Source organism: Oryctolagus cuniculus, chromosome 15 (assembly GCF_051225735.1).
Source record: "Oryctolagus cuniculus isolate XC-2025 breed Fujian yellow rabbit chromosome 15, ASM5122573v1, whole genome shotgun sequence".
NCBI lineage: Eukaryota > Metazoa > Chordata > Mammalia > Lagomorpha > Leporidae > Oryctolagus > Oryctolagus cuniculus.
Genome location: NC_142881.1, coordinates 19,468,125 through 19,490,072, shown reverse-complemented (window position 1 = coordinate 19,490,072; position 21,948 = coordinate 19,468,125). Strand labels below are relative to the sequence as shown.

At 45.9% G+C, this 21,948-nt stretch overlaps 1 protein-coding gene and 1 long non-coding RNA gene across 5 annotated transcripts in view; one reads left to right on the top strand and one right to left on the bottom strand.

The window, feature by feature from the left end:
* The window catches only part of RBM20 (RNA binding motif protein 20), a 218,731-nt gene that overhangs the window by 46,056 nt on the left and 150,727 nt on the right, over nucleotides 1-21,948 (top strand). The gene's annotated exons all lie outside the window — the stretch shown is intronic.
* LOC149121924 (uncharacterized) lies at nucleotides 19,204-19,806 on the bottom strand. Its single transcript, XR_016221570.1, has 2 exons — nucleotides 19,650-19,806; nucleotides 19,204-19,458 (listed from the first exon to the last, which is right to left on the bottom strand). It is a non-coding gene; the product is annotated as an uncharacterized LOC149121924 (long non-coding RNA).

The window sequence follows — 21,948 nt, the reverse complement described above, 5'->3', positions numbered from 1 at the left end:
TGGATTGAATTCCTGGCTCCTAGATACGGCTTTTAGGCATTTAGGGGTTAGGTTTCTTTTTCTCTCTCTGCCTTGCCAATAAATAAATAAATAAAGACAAACAAAGGAGTTTGGGAACTTCTGATTTTCCTGGTATATAATTCAAAGCCTCATAAATCACATCTTAATTTCTACCCTCTTTAGCCCCTAAAGAAGTGTGTATTACAAAGCTTTGTGGAAGTTCAGGCACTTTAAAGGAAAATTTACAAGGGAGAATCATAGACTTTGTCACCACATGTTTATTCCACTCACTGTGGGGCCATCTAATAAAGTCACAGACTTATAGATCGTTCTCCATCAGATTTATTTATTTATTAGAAAAAGTTATATAGAGAGAGGGACACACACACACACACACTCAGGTCTTCTGTCTGCAGGTCTACTCCCCAGATGGCTGCAACAGCCAGGGCTGGGTCAGAAGGAAGCCAGGAGCCAGGAGCTTTATCCAGGGCTCCTGCATGAGTAGCAGGGATCCAAGCACTAGGACCATCTTCTGCTGCCTTTCCCAGGCCACTAGTAGGGAGCTGGATTGGAAGCAGAGCAGCTGGGATTTGAACTGGTGCCCAAATGGGTTGCCATTGTCCAGGTGATAGCTTTACCTGCATTGCTACCACATCAGCCCCAGATGTAGATCTCTTGAAGCTTAGGGCCATCGAAATACCCCGTTCCCTGATGCTCCCCAACCCCCTTTCCCTGGAAAAGTGCATGAGACAAGTAAGGAGAAGTAAGTGCTGGTGAAGTATCTGGACAACTGGTGGATCCTGACGTCTTGGGCAGTGAACATATTCACAAAACCTGTAGCACAGGAGGGCAGCCTGTCCAAGAGGCAGCAGGGGGTGGGTTTGCTCAGTCATAAGACAAGGCAATTGCAGCAGCTGCTGATCTGGGAAAGCTGTTGTGTGGGCTTCTGCTGTCCTCCCTGGGGCTTGTGATGGCTGTGGACACTCAGTGCGCTGCACACACGACCTCATGGACTTCTTGTCATCTTGTCCTTGGTGGACCTGTCAAAGAGAAGTGATTTGGAAAGCATACCGCTGATTGTATGTTGCATTCCATCAAGGGCTCGGCGCGTTTCACGGAGCTGCTGGTGTCGGAGATAAGGGTGGGAAAGAGCCCTGTGCCTTCTGAGTGGTGGGTGATCTATTTTTGACTTGGAGACCGGTGACAGAGCTATATTCTGTCAGGTCAGACTGTTCACAGTGGTCATGGGGTAACTGGAAGATAGCTCTGGTATTTGAGCACCTCGATAGAATGGGGACAGCAGAATGTACTTTTCTTTGCTATTTTGGTTAGCAAGTCCCTCGTCCTCCTTAATAAGATGGAAAGAAGCCAGGTGAGGCTCCCAGGGAGGATGGGTAGGCGAGGACACCCAGCTGCAGGCTTGGAAGATGCAGGAAGAGAGCTGCTGCTGCCCTTGGTGGATTTAGTGCCTGGAAAGGGAGTGGCTGGGAGGCAAACAGAAAACAAAGAGCCAAGTTTGAGTTTGAGGTCACCTTGGGCACTGGGAGGGCATGGAGCTAACCTGATCAACATTAAGTAATGTGCTCAGGGATAGATTTTTTTTTTTGCATGCTGTCTAAACATAAATTAAAACTTATTTTTTAAAGATTTATTTATTTATTTGAAAGTCAGAGTTACACAGAGAGAGGAGAGGGAGAGAGAGAGAGAGAGAGGTCTTCCATCTGCTGGTTCACTCCCCCAATTGGCCGCAATCCAAATTCTGCCGATCTGAAGCCAGGAGCTTCTTCTGGGTCTCCCATGTGGGTGCAGGGACCCAAGGACTTGAGCCATCTTCTATTGCTATCCCAGGCCATAGCAGAGAGCTGGAATGGAAGTGGAGCAGCCGGGTCTTGAACTGGCGCCCATATGGGATGCCGGTGCTCTCAGGCCAGGGCGTTAACCCACTGAACCACAGTGCTGGCCCAAATTAAAACTTATGCACTGAGAATTGCATTTCTGTAATGATTTTATGTGCTGTGAGGTCTTTATTTTAGAAACCCAATGGCTCAGAATGAAATAACAGGAGAACTTTTAAGAGACCTCCTAGCTCCTCACAGTTATTTAACATAAGCCTGCAGGTAGCTCTGATGGGAACTGTGCCCAGCATTTTGCACCCACATTTAATGTGGCCACATAGCTCTGACAAGTTCTTCAGTCGTGTGAGGGTTACTACACTCAGCTGCAAAACAGAGCCAGATCTACCTGCCTCCATCATGGGCTCTTGTGAGGATCCGAGATGCAGTCTGAGCTACGTGATGCCAGCAAGGCTGTTTACAGGTTTGGTACAATGTGGGATAGAACCAAGGGGTCTTGCGACCAGATCTTAACTTTCTTCTTCCTCTTTTTTTTTAAAATATTTATTTTATTTATTCGAAAGACAGTGACAGAGAGAGGTAGAGACAGAGAGAGAAAGAGAGGTCTTCCATCTGCTGGTTACTTCCCAAATGGCCACAACAGCCAGACCTGAGCCTATCTGAAGCCAGGAGACAGGATCCAGGAGCTTCTTCTGGGTCTCCCACATGGGCTCAGGGGCCCAAGGACTTGGGCCATCCTCTACTGCCTGCCCAGGCTCATTAGCAGGGAGCTGGATTGGGAGCAGAGCAGCTGGGTCTTGAACCGGAGCTAATGTGGGATGCCAGTGCCACAGGCCAGGGCTTTAACCTGCTGCACCACAGCACTGGCCCCCTCTTTACCCTTCTTGTATGTAAGGTCACAGGTCCCTTTAAGATTCTGATCAAAGCATGGGCCCAGTCCCCCCCCCCCCACCCCCCCCACCCCCCCCAGTTTTCACAGACTGTCAAGCTGTATAGATAAGAGCCCAGTTAAGAATTCCTGGTTTTCATGTGTTCTTTTAGGGAAATTACAGCCTTATCCAAGAGGACTGGGGTTTGCAGATGCCTGGTATTTGGAATTTCTTGTTTGTATGCATCTTTCATCTTTCCTGGTCTTTTTACAGTGGAAGAAATCATTAAATTGTGTTCTCTGGTTAAGCTAGGGCTTTTTCATTACTGTCCCAGTTCAGCTGCCTATTACAAGATTGCAGACTACCAAAAGCAAGATTGTAAATTAAACAAAAGGAAAAGCTGTCATATGGTAGTGACTAGGAAGGTATTAACATATTAAAAGTACATAAATCAAAGGGGCCCAAATTATGTTCCCTTTTCTTACCTTAAAATGTCATGGCTAGCCAGAAGGTGAATGTTTTTATTTTAGTGATGAGCCCAATCAATGTGATTTAAATCATGCGTGATATATTTATAGCAGAATGATTAAGTCGGATGATGTGACAAAACACTTAAATTGTATTTATGGTCATTGATGGTTTTATGCATTATTAGAGAGAAGCATAGTTACACCAAATTAAACGGGGACATCTGATCCAGACATCAGTTCAGTGATTTCATGGGAAAAAATAAATCTAAATGAGAAAAAAATGTCTTGGTATTAACTCCACTGTGATGGTATTACACGTTTTCCCAGTTAATTAGTAACACATATTGTAGAACAAATGTTTGAAACAGAAATCTCCTGTTTTGCACAGCAGTTCGGGAGTTGAGCTTGGGGTCTGTGCTGTCCCACCACTTTGCCCTGTGACCTTGGGCAGGTCACCTCACCTCTGTGGAGCTGGGAAATGCCAGGGACATGTCTTGCCCCGTTAACATTTTGTGGTGATAAGTTAGTTGTATGGTTGCTGCTATTTAAGCAAACAGTGTGTCAACATTTAATATATAGAGAAGTACACAACTGTAAAGGGCATAGCTTCTTGAATGTTCACTCTTCTAACCGCCCCTGGATTAAGAAATAAAACATTCGCAGAAAGACAAACTCTGGAAGTTCGCTCTCTTTCATGGATGCTAAAAAAGTTGATAATGTAAGTAGAGAGTAGAGCAGAGGTCACTAGAGACCACCATGACTGGGGGAGGGGGTGAGAGTTTGGGAAACTGGTACCAAAATACAAAAGAGAGTTTGAGGTTCTCGACACAGCATTGATTTTTGCAGAGATGAAAATGCAGTTACTCTGATGTGGTCATTACACATTGTAGGTGCATCAAATTAGAAGTGCCCATAAATAAGTACAAATTTTATACGCCGATCTAAAAATTTACAAGGAGAAATAAAACATTGTCAGCATCGTAGAAGCCCTCTTTGTCCTTCCTCTGTGTCATGACTGTCAACCCAAAATGTGAAAATAAATAAATAAATAAAAAGGGCCTGGTGCTGTGGTGTAGCTGGTAAAGCCCCCGCCTGCAGGTCTGGCATCTGATTTGGGCACCAGTTCGAGTCCTGCTCCACTTATGATCCAGCTCCCTGCTAATGCACTTACAAAGCGGCAGAACATGGTCCAAGTCCTTGGGGCCATCACGAGGGAGACCTGAAGAAGCTCCTGGCTCCTGGCTTCAGATCAGCCCAGCTCTGGCTGTTGCAGCCATTTAGGGAGTGAATCAGCAGATGGAAGATCTTTTTTTCTCTCTCTCTCTGCCTCTGCCTCTCTGTAACTCTGTCTTTCAAATAAATAAATCGTTAGAAAAAAATAGAGACAGAAAAAAGGGGATAATTTTTAGAAACTTTGAAATCTGACTAAAAATCAGAAGTTTTATTCCTTTGTATTGATTATTATTATTGTTAATCCAGTCCACAATTCCTTTCTTGCAATTTTGAAATCCAAACAGCTCTGAAAACTGAGCATTGTTTTTTGTTGAGTTTTGAACAAAATGATCTGATGTCAGACTCTGACTTGGAAGGATGGGAGCATTGGAGGTGGGTCGTGACCCCACGCTGCAGAGAGCAGACGCTGGAGTGCTTGCCTTGAGCCCCGCTGCGGTGTGTGGGCAGCACAGGCACCATTGCTTATTTTGTGGAATGAAAAGGATTCTAAACCTCAAAGCAGATCTGGCTCCCTGGGTTTTGGATGAGAGACAGTGGGCACCCACCACTACATAGCTGTTTGTGAATCAGTGCCTCAACTGGTTTTTGTTGTTGTTTTTTGCTTAAACTTACATTATTTGTATTTGAAAAGTGAAACAGGTATAATTTTTGTTATCTACCTCATACAGATCCAAACATCAGTTCTGTATTCTCAAACATTTCCTTTCTAACTCTGTATTTTTTGAAAAATAAATATTTCTTTGGGAACCATATTAGATTTCTAGAAAGGTAGCAAGTACAGAGTGTCCTCATATGCCTTTCACTTAGCTTCCCCTGTAGTTAATGCGTTCCACAGCCTGATACATTGGCCAAAATGGAGACATTAAGATCCTTGGGAAGCGCTGTGGTGCAGCAGGTTAAAGCCCCAGCCTGCAGTGCTGGTATCCCAATATGGATGCTGTCTCCAATATGGGTGTTCCGAGTCCTGGCTGCTCCACTTGCCATGCAGCTCCCTGCTTTGGCCTGGCAAAGCAGTTGAAGATGACTCAAATCCTTGGGCCCCTGCGCCCTCTTGGGAGACCCAGAAGAAGCTCCTGGTTCCTGGCTTCGGATCAGCACAGCTCCAGCCATTGCAGCCATTTGGGGAGTGAACCAGTAGATGGAAAACCTCTCTCTCTCTCTCTCTCTCTCTCTCTCACTGCCTCTTCTTCTTTCTCTGTGTAACTCTGACTTTCAAGTGAATAAATAAAACTTAAAAAAAGAAAGATCGTTACACTATGATTAACTGAACTGTAGGTGTTATTCAGATTTCCTTACTTACTCACTGACATCCATTTCCTGTCCCAGAATCCCATCCTGGACCCCACATGGCGTTTAGTTCATGATTTCCCCTCTGTCTCCTCCGACAGTTTCTCAGCCTTTGTTTTCTATAACCTTTACCACTTTGAAGAATAATAGGTATTCTGTAGAGTGTCTTTTAGCCATGTTGCAATTGTTTGCATACATTTTTAAAAAGATTTTTATTTATTTATCTGAGAGGCAGAGTTACAGACTGAGGGAGGGAGAGACAGAAAATGGCTGCAATGGCTAGAGCAGAGTTGATCTGATGCCAGGAGCCAGGAGTTTCTTCGGGGTCTCCCACATGGGTGCAGGGGCCTGCCCAAGCATGTGGGTCAGCCCCCACTGCTTTCCCAGGACATTAGCAGAGAATTGGATTGGAAGTGGAGCAGCTGGGATTTGTACCGGCGCCCATATGGGACGCCAGCACCACAGGCAGCAGCTTTACTCACTGAATGTTCTTGGTACTCTTGGGAAAAATCAAGTGAGCTTGTATGTGAGAAGTTGATTTTTCTCCCTAGGCTCCCTCTCCTTACCATTGGACTATACATCTCCCCTTATGCCAGGAGCATACTGTTTTGGTTATTGTAGCTTTGTAGTTAATTTTAAAATCAAGATTATGAGTTTTTTAACTTTGTTCTTATTTTTCAAGATGTTTTTAGTTGTTTGGGTTCATCCCTGAGAGTCTATATAAATTTTAGGATAAATATTTATTTCTGCAAAAAAAGTGATTTAGATTTTGATAGGGATTGCATTGAGTCTGTAGGTCACCTAACATTAAGTCTTATGGGGTATGCATTAGCAGGAGACCTGAATTATATTCTGGGCTCCTGGTTGTGGCGTGGCCCAGCCCTGGCTGTTACAGTCTTCTGCGGGAATGAATCAATAGATGGGAGATTTTTCTCTGTGTCTCTAAGCAAAACAAAACAAACAATATTAAATCTTTCAATCTATGAACATGAGATGCCTCCACTTATTTATGTCTTCTCCAATGTTTTTAAGCAATGCTTTGCAGTTTTCAATGTAAAAGTGTTTCATCTCCTGGATTAACTTTATTCCTAAGTATTTTATTCTTTTTGGTGCTATTATAAATGTAGCTGCTTTCATATTTTCCTTAATGGATTATTCATTACTAGTATATAAAAATGCAGCTGATTTTATGTGTGATTTTTGTATCCTGCAACTTTACTATTTATTTACTAGCCCAAATAGTTGTGTGTATGTGTGTGTGTGTGTAATCTTTAGGATTTCTTTTTTTTTGACAGGCAGAGTGGACAGAGAGAGAGAGAGAGAGACAGAGAAAAAGGTCTTCCTTTTCTGTTGGTTCACCCCGCAATGGCCGCTGCGGCTGGCGCGCTGCGGCCAGCGCACCGCACTGATCCGAAGCCAGGAGCCAGGTGCTTCTCCTGGTTTCCCATGCAGGTGCAGGGCCAAAGCACTTGGGCCATCCTCACTTCACTCCCGGGCCACAGCAGAGAGCTGGACTGGAAGAGGAGCAACCAGGACAGAATCCAGCGCCTGACTGGGACTAGAACCCGGGTGACAGCGCCGCAGGCAGAGGATTAGCCTATTGAGCCATGGCGCTGGCCCAATCTTTAGGATTTTCTATATAGATCTATAAGATCATGCCATTGGTGAACAGAAATAATTTTACTTTTTTTCCAATTTGAACACCTTTCATTTCTTTTGCTTGTTTAATAGCTCTGATTAGAGCCTCCCATGCCTTGTTGAATAGAAGTAGAGAAAGCAAGAATCCTTGTCTTGTTTCTGATCTCAGGAGGAAAGCTGTCAGTGTTTTACCATTGGGTATGATGTTAGCTGTGGGTTTTTCATAGAAAGCCTTTATCATGTTGAGAAAATTCCCTTCAGTTACTAGTTTATTGAGTAGTTTTATCATGAAAAGGTATTGACTTTTGTCAAATGCTTTTTCTGCATCGAGAAATGATCATGTGGGTTTTTTTTCCTTTATTCTATGAATACTGTATGTTACCTTGATTTTTTGATTAAACTATCCTTGAATTCTTTGAAAGTGCTGCTGAACTCAGCTTACAAGTATTTTGTTGGGAATTTTTACATGGTATTCATAAGAGATGCTGTTCTTTAGTTTTGTTTTCATGCAGTATCTTTGTATGATTTTGGTATCCTGATTATACTGGCATCATAGAATGAATAGGAAATATTCCCTCCTCATCAATTTTTGGAAGAATTTGAAAAGGATTGTCATCAATTCTTTAAATGTTAGGTAGAATTTACCAGTGAATCCATCTGGCCCAAAAATTTCCTTTATTAGAAGCTAACTTTTTATATATTTATTTATTTGAAAGGCAGCATGAAATAAAAAGAGAGAGAAAGGGGGTATATATAGAGAGAGATAGAGAAAGAGAGGTCTTCCATTCTCTGGTTCACTCCCAGATGCCTGCAACAGCTAGGACTGGGTCAAGTCAAATCTAGGAGCCAGGAACTCCATACAGGTCCCCATGTGTGGGTGCCAGGAATCTAAGTACTTGAGCTATCATCTACTGCCTCCTAGGAGCATTACCAGAGAGCTGGATCAGGAGCAGAGGTGAGATCTGATTCCAGGCACTCAGACATGGGATGTGGTCATTCAAAAGCGATGGTGTAACATGCAGTGCCACAACACCACACCTTAGGACTTAACTTTTTTGAATCCTGATTTGATCTTCTTACTTGTTATAGGTCTTCTTATATTTTCTATTTCTTCATGGGTCAGTTTTGGTAGATTGTGTGTTTCTAGACATTTGTCCATTTCAACCATGACTGTTTGTAAACAGAACTACTAGAAAATCAATTGCTACTTGGTTATTAAATTACTTTCTTGTCTAAGAGTGAAATTCATTTTAAATGACATGTGACTTCTTTATGAAATACCAAGTACCTGAGCGGTTTGCTTGAATATATTATTAATTATGTGTATTGTATTTTTGCCATATATTTAATAAAATATTTTACTGTGTGTCTTATGACCAATTAAAAGTGGAAAGGTATATATAAGATTATTAGGCTATATAAAAATGATTCCAATATCCTAGTGACATAATTTATATTTTAGGATCTCTGTAGGGTTTTTGGTAGAATACCATTATCAACAAGCAATTATCCTCACCTTTGGTAAACTGACTTTGTTTTTATATGGTCTTTAGCCCATTTAATTTGTGTAACAGAATGAACCAGTGATATATTTGGCTCAAGTTGTAATTTCTCAAGTTTCTTTTCAGCAACTGGGTCAGACAGAGCTAGGAGAAGCAACGAGCATCTGTGTGGCTCTTGAGCTTTGTGACTTTCCCCGTGCTTCCACCTGGTCCCCGGGAGTTGTTTTCTGGGGGAGTCATTCATTCAGCAAGTGTTTATTGAGTGCCTGCTGTGTGCCAAGCACTGTTGTAACTACAGGCTTCCCAAATTGAGCAGCACACGAAGCAGACAACTCCCTGGGCACTGGGAAAGCTAAGGAGTGAAGCTAAAACCAAAAGACATTGGCCGGTGCCGCAGCTCACTAGGATAACCCTACACCTGCGGCGCCGGCATCCCTGGTTCTAGTCCTGGTCGGGGCGCCGGATTCTGTCCTGGTTGCTCCTCTTCCAGTCCAGCTCTCTGGGAAGGCAGTGGAGGATGGCCTAAGTGCTTGGGCCCTGCACCCGCGTAGGAGACCAGGAGGAAGCACCTGGCTCCTGGCTTCAGATTGGCATAGCTCCGACTATAGCGGCCATTTGGGGGGTGAACCAACGGAAGGAAGACCTTTCTCTCTCTCTCTCTCTCACTGTCTAACTCTGCCTGTCAAAACAAACAAACAAAAACCCAAAAGACAGTTTTTGTCCTCAAAAAGATGATTCAGTCATCCAAATTGTAGAGCTTAGAACCTCTTGATCCTGTTTTATTGTTAGGGTTATTCATTCTTGGGTATGCCATGTTTGTTGGGGCAGGGATGTTCCTTATGTCAGAAACTTGGGTAGCTACCTTTAAGGGGAAGGGGACACTGATGAAGCAGCTGGCAACTTTATGCAGGACTTCAGAAACAATTCACATACAATTCAGAATTGTATGTGAATCAAGCCACTGCCTCCCCATAGCAGAACATATGGCAAAATGGACATCTAACCATTTTGTTTGCAACAGGAAATTGGACTCGAGTTACTAAAGCAAGGAAAGGCAGATGAAGAAGAGTTGGGGTTTGAATTTTGAGTAGCTCTGCTTGAAGTGAAGAGTTGATGATGGTTGGGGTTAAAGTAGTAATTTCCAAACCACAGACCTGCCAACAATAGTAAACGGAAGGTAACCAGTTCTGTTAGAATATGCTTTAGTACTGTGTTTTATTTTATTTTTGTTGCCACCACCATTTATTTAGCTAGTTCATAACGAAGGAGAGAACACTATAGTGGTGCTAAAAATGCAAAGAAGTCCTTGCCCTTAAGGGGCTTACAATCTCATTAGGGAAATATAACAGATGCATAAGAAGTTGACTCTAAAAACGCTTATGCTAACAAATGCCACAAGACTTCAGAAGGCAGTGTAGTTCAGGAACACAAGATGAGGAGTTGGGAAACCCAGATTCTAATACCAACCTGACAGGTCAGCGAACCCTTGGGGTTTATAAGCCTAGCTGCAGACTGCAGTAGTGAGATTTCAGGGCTATCTGCTTTGTTTCTGTCATGATTCAGATCCAAAGCTGAGGCAAGTTTTAAAGAGGTGGCACCTGAGCAGGACATGGAAGGTAGGCAGAGAAGGCATTTCAGATAAGGAGAGCGGTGCTCAGGCAGGGAAAAGCGTGGGGCTCTCAGGGGAGAAGAGTTGAGTGCCACAGGGAATAACGGAATGAGGTAAGTGGGTGGCCGAAAGCCAGTTGTGGTTACCCTCAGGCACCGGCCACCCAGGAGGGAGCTGTGTGCCTCCCGTCCATGTCCAGTTACAGTACATCATTCCAGAGAGGAGAAAACACAGGGGGCTGGCGCTGCGGCTCAGTAGGCTAATCCTCCGCCTTGCGGCGCTGGCACACCGGGTTCTAGTCCCAGTCAGGGCACCGGATTCTGTCCCGGTTGCCCCTCTTCCAGGCCAGCTCTCTGCTGTGGCCAGGGAGTGCAGTGGAGGGTGGTCCAAGTGCTTGGGCCCTGCACCCCATGGGAGACCAGGAGGAGCACCTGGCTCCTGCCATCGGATCAGCGCAGTGCGCCGGCCGTGGTGGCCATTGGAGGGTGAACCAACGGCAAAAGGAAGACCTTTCTCTCTGTCTCTCTCTCTCACTGTCCACTCTGCCTGTCAAAAAAAAAAAAAAAAAAAAAGAAAACACAGGGGACAGTGGCAGCATGCTATCAAACACTTCACTCGATTTCTAGAAAGCAAAAAATAATTTAACATTATACCTCTATATCACAAAATTGACATTAATATATTGTCCCCATTGTCAAAATGTAAACTAATTCAAAGTTAATATTTTTAGTAAAGAAAAATCTCTCAATCCAAAAGGACATATGATACAAATTATATTATCCCCCTAACTCCAACGTTGGTTTTCTACTGTGTTCCACATACTGTGGAAATAAAAATGACTAAGGACAAGGGCCCTGCCCTTGCAAAGCACAAGCCTGGTAGGTGAGGCCCTCAAGTGTGCTCACCTGGCGTGGACCAAGAGGCGTGGTGTGATGAAGGTGTGAGCAGGACGGAGGTGTGAGCACAATGAGGCATAAGCAGGATGCTTGAAGACTGAAGGATTTTCAGTCTGGGCTCAGAGGAGAGAGGCTGATGGCTCCAGGAGAAATGAGTGTGGCAGGGAGAAAGTGACTATGGGAAGGAGACAGCTCCTAAGCAGCAGACGCATGTGCCCATAAAGGGAGTAGAAGCGCAGTATTTTAATCAAACACCATTTGAGAGTTCCAGCAAGTTTGAAACATGCTCCACCCAAATTTGGGAAGGAATTGGAGGCCCAGTGGACTCCTACAGCGAGTGAAATGTGTGTTGGCAGAGTATCGAGTCTGTGCCTCAAAGGCTGTGTCTTTACCTCTTGAGTTACATTTTCATTGAGAGGGCAGAACTGAATTTTTTCAGGTGTTGTTGCTTCAAAGGGTTCTTGAAGCTGCCATACCTGATTGAATTTCCTTAGGGTATCCACAGGCGGAGAGTGAGATGGCACCCAGGGTGTTAAAATCCTTCAGTTTTCCGACTCCTGCTGAGTGCTGACCCAGAGTCCCCTGCAGTTTAACTGAGGTGCTTATTCATCTGCAGCCTGGAAGCCCAGGATTGGAAACTTGACACGAAATAAATAATTAAACTGCGGCTTCCACAGGTGCAGAGGGCATAAATAATCCAACTGCATGCTCCCCGGGCATTCCGTATCAGGGGCCATTTAGATTTAATGCCCAGGCACTCACTGGTAACTGAATATGTCAGAAGGCGCCTCCTGCCTGGGACAGGGAAAGGGTGCTGTTACACAGCGGTGTGCCTGCCTGTCTGCTGGAAGGCTGCCTCCGCCCTCTGACGCTCCTGGAGACCCTTTGCTAGCCTGGTCTCCAAGGAACTTCATCTGCTGCTTGCTCAATCCCAAGTGCCAATAGCTACCGCGTACTCCTCTTCTGCCGAACTGAGGGAGTTGGTATATGGAAGGGAGATCCAAGAAAATGACTCATTTAATCAGAGACATTGAGGGAAGCAGAGGAGTTCGCCGATGGGAGTGGACTTCAAAAACTTTATTCTGCGAGTCATGAGTTTGAACCTGAGATCATTTGAGCGTTGAGGAGTGCCTGAAAGTAGGTGTCATTTTCTGCTTCAACAGCAAATCCTGTGGAGGGCACTGAGAAGTAGCAATCCATTTTCTGGTGACCAAGGTGAGGGCACAAGTACTGGCTCTAATTATGTCGGCGTCACTTACTTGGCTTTGCGCACGGTACCAATCTAATAAAAGTTTGTTAAGCGAGCAAATGAGAGACCGCTGGTGCCTTGCGGCGTTTTGTCCTTCCTGATGGTGGTATTGTCTGTTCCGGGGACTCGAGGGGTGAGGTCCCTGGATCCGCAGCATCTGAGTCCACCTGGGAGTCTGTTAGGAATGCAAAATTCTCAGGCTGTTGCAGATCTACTTGCTGTACCTCTGGGGAGGGGGGAGGCAGGGTTCTGTTCTAACAAACCTGGGGAGTCAGGTGCCTGCTGAAGTTTGAGCACCGTTGGCCTTGAGCCCTGCAGCAAGGAAGGTGAGTTAAGAATCCTGCACACTCCCACTGCTCTCGTCTGTGGGAAGCCACCACAGCTGGCTGTAAGACTCAGTTTCAGTCCTTAGTTGCAGGGGTTCCCTGCCCCTCCCCAGCACTTCTCACCCAGGACCCAGCTGGTTCCGGCTTCCCCCAGATCTCATGTTTCCAGATTCTCTGCTCTGTCACTTCTAGGAAGATGGAAGTGGGAGGCATCCTTCTCTTTGCTGCTCACCTGGAGAAGGTAGAGCTGTCCCGTCGGGCGTTAGTTGAATGGCCAGCAGGTGCCAAGCCTGGGCAGTAGTGCATGGGGTGCTGTCCTTGTCCCCAGGCCCTTAGGGAGGTGAAAACCATTGGGGGGGGGGGAAGGTGCATTCAAAGGCCTGTATCAGGGAATGCCCATTTGAGCCAAGGGCAGACCTGGGCTAGGGAGGGTGTGCTGAGAGAAGCTTCCTGGAGGAAGTGATGCCCTGGCCAGGTCTTAGAGGGTAAGGAGGGTGGCAGCAGGAAACATGAGGTGGAAGGTGCAGCATCACTTAAAGCACTCTCCACGGAGTTCCCTGTTCAGCTCTGGGGGACTCTTTGTTTACCTACTTTTGTACTTTTTGAATTGAGTTATAACCTACAGATCACAAAGTGCATCACCTGTATGTGTACAGCTGGATGAAATTCTAAACATTCCTCACTCTTGAAACCACCACACAGATGAAAATGGGGGGGAATTCCCAGCCTCCCAGGGGCTCCCTGATACCCTCTCCAGTCCAGGGCCCCCTTTGTACCTGTATCTGTATGTGTGCCACCACAGATCCGTTTGTGGGGAACTTCTTAGAAACTTTATCCTGTGTAGCCAAAGATTGCTGACAGGATGAATACATCTTCAGAGGTGTGCTTTATTTGATCTGCACAATGAATGTTTTTTCAAAGTCAAGTTCATTGCTAACATTTGAAGTTGGGGGATTTCACATAACCGTTAAAAGGTGTGGTACTGTGGCTCACACATCTTGGCAGCTGTGCTGGGCTGCAGTCAGGCAGGGGCTGAGGGTGGGGTGTCTGCTCTGCCACCGTCTCCACCTGCTCCTGCTGCTCACCTTCAGCCAGTTACCCTTCTGTTACCTGCCTGGCCCACGTGGCAGCTAGCAGTCCTCGCTGTCCAGCACTGTTCTGTTTCTTGGACTGGGGCCTCCAGCAAGGCCAAGGGCACTTAATAATTTTTATGCGTTCATTCCTCAGCATTTATTGAGCACTGACTTTGAGCCTGGCACAGGCCAGGTGTTGGGGTAGAGGTGCTCCCGGGCAGGACTGGGGCATCGTTGGTTGGTAGCTAGAATGTGGCACAGGCCTGCCTCTGCAAGTGCATTTCTCATTATCCCTCGGAGCCATCGTGCTGGCTGTTTCCTGGCTCCGGAGTCCACCTTGTCCTTTAGAATCATCACACTTCTGCTGTCTCCATCTCCTCTATCCTCCCTGACTCTCCCTCACCCCTCCCTCAAGCCTTTGAGCAAGTCCCACCTCTTCTAAGAAGCCTCTGCCGGCCAGCCCTTCCCTGGGACTGCCCTTCCTCTGTGCTCTTCCCTCCACATCTCCCATCCATCCCCCTCCACTCAGTCCTGAGTCACTCATTCCCTCACCTTGGAATACAAAGGTACATAGCGCAGGGACTTTGCCTTATGTGTCTTAGGGGTGTTCTGCCAAGCCCCGTGCAGCTCTGAGCACGACACAGGCACCCAGGAAGCACCGGAGAAGAGGCTGCGGGTGGCAGGTCCTGGGGCGGGCAGAGAGGAGAGCACAAGAGGGCAGCACCCCCACCCCCACCCCAGGAGGTGTCCTCACTGTTGGGAGCCTTGGGGGAGCTTGGCCGGAGGGTTTTGACACTCTGTAAGGAAGGCAGACACCCCAGTCGGCGTCCACAGGCATTCGGGGCAGTGTCATATGAGGTGGCGCTTAAAGGCTCTCTTCTTACAGCCTGACGGAGTGTCCCTTGAGGGTGGCAGGAGAAGCTTCCCTGGAGCTGGAAAGGAAGGTTTCATTTTAATAGCCATCCTCACGCTCTTTCCAGAGCGTCCCACACTGTGCCACTTTCACCTCCCATCTAGGTGCTGTGATTGCCCGAGGCAGCTCAGGCTCAGCCCCACACCCTGGGGACTTCAGCTCCTTGAAAAGCACCTTAGTCGCTGGCTGAGGATGCTGACCTTTCTGTAGGTGACTTCTGCTCCCTGTCCAGCCAGCCTGACCACAGAGATGCAGGTGGGCAAGGTAAGAAGAGCCTTTCATTTGAGGGCACTTGGCAAAGAGCCAGCTCGTTCGCTAGGGTTCTGTTATATGTCACTTGGTGTGCAGGGTTCCAAGAACCACTTGGCCTCTTGACAGGGAACATGATAGAATGTCAGGACCTAAGCTAATGTAAAATATGTTTTGCCTAGCCAAGTCATGCACAGGCAATGCAAGAAGCCATCGGTCATTCACACGTCTGTCCCATGTGGCTGAGGGGCTCCACCGATGGGGGTGTAGCCTTTTCAGAGCTGTGTGTTGGTGGAGAGCCAGCCCACAGTCATTCTGGACTGGGGACATGCTGAGTCTGAAAAGTACCAGGGCATCCCTTAAAAAAAAAAGAAAAAAAAGCATTCATTCTTAAAGGGCACTCATTTCCTGTCTCATCTCTTTCTCTCTTCCTGTTCTGTCCTCTCTCCACCCTCCTCTTCCTGTTTATCTCTTGGGCCTTGAGCACCAACACCAGACTTCCAGGCAATGGGTAGGTTTGTGGGTGCTACATCTTTTTTTTTTTTTTAAACTTGGGGGCTTCAGATTTAAGTGATAGGCTAATGAGTCCCCCAGCCTTGATTCAAGTGTCAGCATGTCCTGGCAACTCTGATTATTGAGCAAGGTCATTGTAGGGGAACTGTCCTGAAACATTTGAGTGCCAACAGACAGAAAACCCATCAGATGGTAGCTTAAACAGAGGGTGTGTGTCATCCCCTTTGCAAGAGGCCTGTAGGCAGCTGGCTCAGGCGCGGGGTGGTGGCTAAATGGGATCTTTTGGGACCCAGGGCCTTTCCATCTGTCCACCTCGCCATGTCCCACGAAGCCTTTGTTCTCAAGCCCGTGGTCGCCTCTTCACAGGACGTTGACATGGCTCTGGGAGCAGGAAGTGAGGGCAGGCGGGTGTGTGGGTGGACATCAAAAACTCTGTTTACCCCTCTCCTAGCTGGGAGTGGAACTTTTAAGCCCTTGAGCAGAAGACATGTCCTTTAAGTATGAAAACAGACACACGGCAGCTCGCTGAGATGCCTCGTTCTTGATGGCCGTCCTCAACTCCGTTGCCCAGGGTTCATCCTAGAAGTTACAGACTATGAAGAAGTTTGTTTTTTTCCAGCCCAGTGATCACTTAATTCTCATCAACTGACCAGCTGAGGTTGGACTGAGAGTCTCTCCCAGGGTTCCTGCCTCAGAAGCCGGGAGAGCCTGGCCCTTCCTCCTGCCTCCCCAGAGGGCGTGTCCCAGCAGCCTGGGCCACTCGTGATCTGCTGGTTGAACCGTTTACCCAGTGGAAACTGTGAGCTGGGGCTTTCGCTCTTAGTGTTAAGTTACAAGGCCCTTCTGACTGGAGTTTGTATTGTGGAAAGTAGGGGTCTATAGCCCTCCTGTGCCCTGTCTTGGGAAGCGATTCTCTGCTAAAATAACTTGGGTCGGTACACATACATGTCCACACACACATGCGTGTGCACATGCCCCAGCTCCACGCCATCGCAGTGGGAAAGAGAGACCGTGATTTCACAGTAGCTGTCTTTTTGATGAATGTCCCCATGTCCACCCACAGAGGCCATAACATTCCTGCCTGCCCCACTTGATAATCTGAAAATCTTCCGAGCCAGATTGCCTTGCTGTAGGCCTGCAACTCTAGAATGCCACATAAATTCTGCGTTTCAGTCCCGAGGGCACAGGCTGGCGAGCATTTGTAAGAGCTTGTGGGCTGAAGCTGATAAGGCCGAGTGCTCATGGAGGGTTCCAAGAGGGAGTGCCAGAGAAGATACGGTCGGCCAGCACCGGGGCAGCGGGCCTGCGGGAGCTGCGGCAGTTGTGTGGGAAGCATGACCCGATTACATGGTCCTGTGGCCGCCAGCCTCAGCTTTCCCCTTTCATCCACTCCCAGATGCATGTTGTTCTTCGGGCTCTTCACTCTCGCCCCGTGAAACGTGCTCCCAAATGTGGCTGACTCTGTCTGAGTTTCTAACCTCCGTGGCAAGTTGCTTTCAAGTGTTGAAAACATTCATGCTCCCACCTGGTGCAAGGTTTTACATTGGATTCCAGCAGTTCTGTTAATTTCCTTTCAAGTTGAAAGCATGTGAAGTTTATGATTGGCTTTATGATGGGAAGGATTGGTCATACTTTTGCTTGGATTTTGGAACATTCTGGAAAAGCAGCTGTCAGGATTCAGGGTCTCTTGCATCCTTCCATCCCCAGATTTCAAGAGTAAAATGCCGAGATCTCAGATGGGACAGTTCTAGATCGACTGCTTGCAGTGGGATTGGGTTCCACTACTTACATACTTGCTAGGTGCCTCTTAGACAAGTTCTTTAACCTCAGTTTCTTTATCTGTAAAATGGGAATAATAACAGTACGTGCAACATGTGGTTGTTTGGAGGAGTCAATGAATTCATGTTTAAGTGCTTAAATTGGTACCTCGTGGTTACCAAGCACCATATACAAAGTGTTTAAGAGTTTGAGATTTTGTTTGAGATAATTGTGGATTCAGATGCAGCTAGTAAGAAATAATTCAGAGCTTCCATAAAGATTTGTTCCTTATGTTTTGCAAAATTATGATAAATATCACAACTAGGATAGGAACATTTATAGGATAGTAACCTTTAGTCCTTCCATTTTATTCTGGTTCCCCAGATCCTATTGTCCTTGTTTGTATGTGTGTTTATATTTGGTTCTGTGCAGTTTTATCACATGTGTAGTTTGTGTTTCCATCACCACAATCCAGAGCCTGAACAGTTCCATCACCCAGAAGGATCCCTCCTGGTGCCCTTCCATAGCCACACACACCTGCCTCACCTCTTTGAAATCCCCGGCAGTAACTAATCTGTTCTCCATTTTTTTTTTTTTTTTTTGGACAGGCAGAGTGGACAGTGAGAGAGAGAGACAGAGAGAAAGGTTTTCCTTTTGCTGTTGGTTCACCCTCCAATGGCGGCCGCGGCCAGCGCACCACGCTGATCTGATGGCAGGAGCCAGGTACTTCTCCTGGTCTCCCATGGGGTGCAGGGCCCAAGCACTTGGACCACCCTCCACTGCACTCCCTGGCCACAGCAGAGAGCTGACCTGGAAGAGGGGCAACCAGGACAGAATCCGGTGCCCTGACTGGGACTAGAACCCGGTGTGCCGGCGCCGCTAGGTGGAGGATTAGCCTAGTGAGCCGCGGCGCCGGCCCTGTTCTCCATTTCTAAAATTTTGTCATTTCCAAAATGGAATCATTTGATTTATGACCTTTTATGATTAGCCTTTTTCACTCAGCCTATTTCCTAGAAATTTACCCAAGTTTTTAGTAGATCAATATTTCATTCTTTTTTTCCTGTTGAATAGTGTTCCATGATAGGTATGGACCATGATTTGTTTAGCCACTCCCTCGTTGAAGGACATCTGGACTCTTCTCAGTTTTGGGGTATTACAAATAAAGCTGCAATGGACATTTGTGTGTAGGTTTTTGTGTGAAAATGAGTTTTCAGTTCCCTGGGATAGATGCCCAAGAATGTAATTGCTGGGGCATATGGTAATTGCCTGTTTTACTTTAATAGGGATAAAGTAACACTTTGTTAGGCGTGAACCTCCCCACAACAAATTTATGTTCCAGCCTGTGACTTGTAGTAAGCATGTGATCAGTATTTGTTAGATAAACTAAAATAGACCATTGACCTTTACAATGTGTCCAGGGCTATGTAAGTGGCAGAGAAGGGAAGGAGACTCAAATGATATGGTGATGACTCTTGCCTTCAGCAAATGTCTAAAGTGGGTCTGGAACTGGGTAGTTGGGAAGAGGAGCCGTTTGATTGTGTGCAGTTGGGTTATAGAAGGTTCATAAGAGCCCCACGCATAGCTGGGAGGCCACGGATGGAAGAGAGTGGAGGATACAGAAGCAGTTGTCGGTGTTGGTGGCACCACTACCCGACACTGGGAATTTGATGATCATTTGTATTTGAGGAAACCTTGGAAATAATTTGAGTTTGAAGAAAATCCATCGATTTCATATGGAGTATGTGTTTTAAGTAAAAAATAAAGATCATTGTAGAAGCATATATATTTTTTGAAAGGGCATTCTTTACTCACAAAAAGAGACCAGAAATATGGCATTGCTTGGAAGTGAGCTTTAGCATTTTACCACTGCAGACAAAAAGTCAGACTCTTGGCTGAGCCACGCGTTGCTGTTCCCCGGTCTTCAAGGCTGCTGATTTTCTGTGGGGTGGTCAGGCAGAGGGGGTGCAGCGAAAGCTCACCCTTGACTCCTACAGCAAGCACTTTTTCACTCTTCTGTCCTCTGCATGAAAAAATTCTTTTCAGTAAAAGTTATGTTATCAGCAGACATTTTCTGAATTTTCTTCTTGAGTTTTCAGTCACTTAATCATTTGTTTCATTCAAATTATGAATGATTAAAAAAGAATACATTTGTCTTAAAGATAACTATTCTCAAATTCAATATTTCGTATATGAATTCCAATTTGTACTTACCCAGCAGAATTATTATCCTGAAATTTGCTGTGGAAGAGTTTAGACACAAAAGGCTCCCGGTGGTCACACACAGTGACTGCACTGAAGTGATTCGAGTCTCATCTCTCCATTTCTGCAGCCGCTGCTATCACAGTTCCTGTCAGCTCTCTCTGAATCCAAGGACAAACAGTAGTGCAGGGATTGGAGATACCAACTGTGCTGGAACTGAAAGATTCTAAATTACTACGGATTTATTTCTGAAACCAATGTGTGAAGCTGAGCCTGAGTCTGAATGTGCAGCTGCCAGTCTTGGAGTTCTGCAATAACTTGCGTGTAAACACGAGGCTGTTTAAAGGCTAAGCAATACCAGTGTACATTCAGACTTATGGATAGCTGCACTAGTCGTTTAGAGCCTCAGCCAAAAAAATCGCTTGTTTTTGAGAATTAGCTTCTCACTGACATCGTTTGGAAATGCTGATAGCTGGGAATAAGGAAAAACATGTGACTTTTATGGTTTCATTGTTGTTGCAGACTTCTGTAGACACGCTAGTCTGCCTCGTTGCCTGTGCCTTCCATTCCGTTTCACCACTGATGGAGCACAAAGATCAGAGCCTTTGAGTTTTGGTGGACGTGAACTTGAAGCCAGTTTGTAGCTGCACTGTGAATGAGTCACCTTACAGCTGTCTTCAGCTTTCTTATCTGCAAAAGGGTAGGGTTTTCTGTGGGTTAATTACCATCCATTCAAAGGGCTTGGGGGTAGGCTCTGTAAACCATAGGTTCTTAAGAAATGTGAGCTGCCTTCCCTTCTCCATCTGCAGCGGCTGGAGACTGTGTGTCTCTGGTTATGGCGCTATGTAGCTGCAGGAGGTAGCTCAGGCCCACCATGCACAGAGCTGGCCTCCTTTGGCCTCTTCCTGGCATCACCCAGGAAACCAACGATACTGTTTAAGTGCCATTCATTGAATGGCTAGACTGAGCCCTGGGAAAAGCTTGCACAAACTTGAGTGTTCTGAGATGTGTCCATCAGAATTCAAGCATGGGTGGGAGATCTTTTCTGTTCTGTGCTGGGCTGATGAGCTGAGAAATGTCAGGGTGGTGTGTTGGGCTGTCTCAGAAGGCTGAACCTCAGAAATTAAAGTGATTCTCCTTAGCTGGAGGCAGAAGAGATTTGGCAGCTGTTTCTCCAACTCCAAGAGGCTTGCTGGCAGTCCAGGCCATTTTCTAACCACTCTGCCCTCTTTCTCTGTCTTGATCCTGCCTCCTCCTCACACTGATAATTGCCAAGGAATGTGGTCCAGGCCTTTTGGTGGCTTTTGGGAGCCTTTTATAGCAGTTAAAGAATTCTCGGTATTCTTATCACGTAGAAAAGATCAAGCTATTCTTATGCGTGCACAGATCATGTTGAACATGGAAATGCATTCAGTTGATCTGGGGAGACGCTGGATGAAAACTTTATATAGCGATTTTGGATTTTGTGTTGTAAAATGAACCTATTGCACTTTAAAGAGGCTAAAGAGAATTCTTAATTTTATACAGTTTAATCTGCCAAGTGATAAGGTTTTCTTCTTCCCTTTTTAAGAGAAGCATATTTAGTGACAGCCTATTGGGAGTATTGAGAAGGAAGCACTTTTTTTTGTTGTTGTTTAAAAAGTTGAAAGCGTATTAATCTTCCCAAGAAAAGTATCTCATGTTGTAAATAATCTCAAATGTAGATTGCTGGATATAAAATGGAGCTTAAGTTTTCATTTCTGCTAACCTGATATTCCAGAATGCATTGTGTGTATTTTTACAATATTGGCTGCGTAGCCAATTCATTTCAACTGGAAAATTTGTCAACAAACATAGCTCAATCAAGCTGAGGCTAAGATTCCATTTTGAAAATGTTTTTCCTGGACTTATTGCTCTCCTGCCAATTTATTCCTTGGAGAAAGTTAGGCATTTTTTAGAAAAACAGTATGGATGGTCTTAAAAGGCAAACATGGTAGATCTGAAGCTTTAAAAATAAAAAGTGATGCTTGGTCGTCACACGGTTAAAGGAGTGTGCATCGGCAGGGCTGGGTGATCTGCTTGGAAGGGCCCCGTGCTTGGCTTACAGCTCTGCTGCCACTGTTTGAAATCCTCACTAAGTTGTGAACCAGGCACCCCACATTTTATTTCCCTCTGGGCCATGTAAATTATGAATCTGGTGCTGTGCATTGCTATGCACCTGGTACTTCAGTCCAACTGGTTTTGGGCTTTTGCATTTCCAACATCATTCCAACATGGATTGATGACCACCAGCCTAATGAAGGAGGGGTCTTGGGGGCCAGGGTCCTGGGGT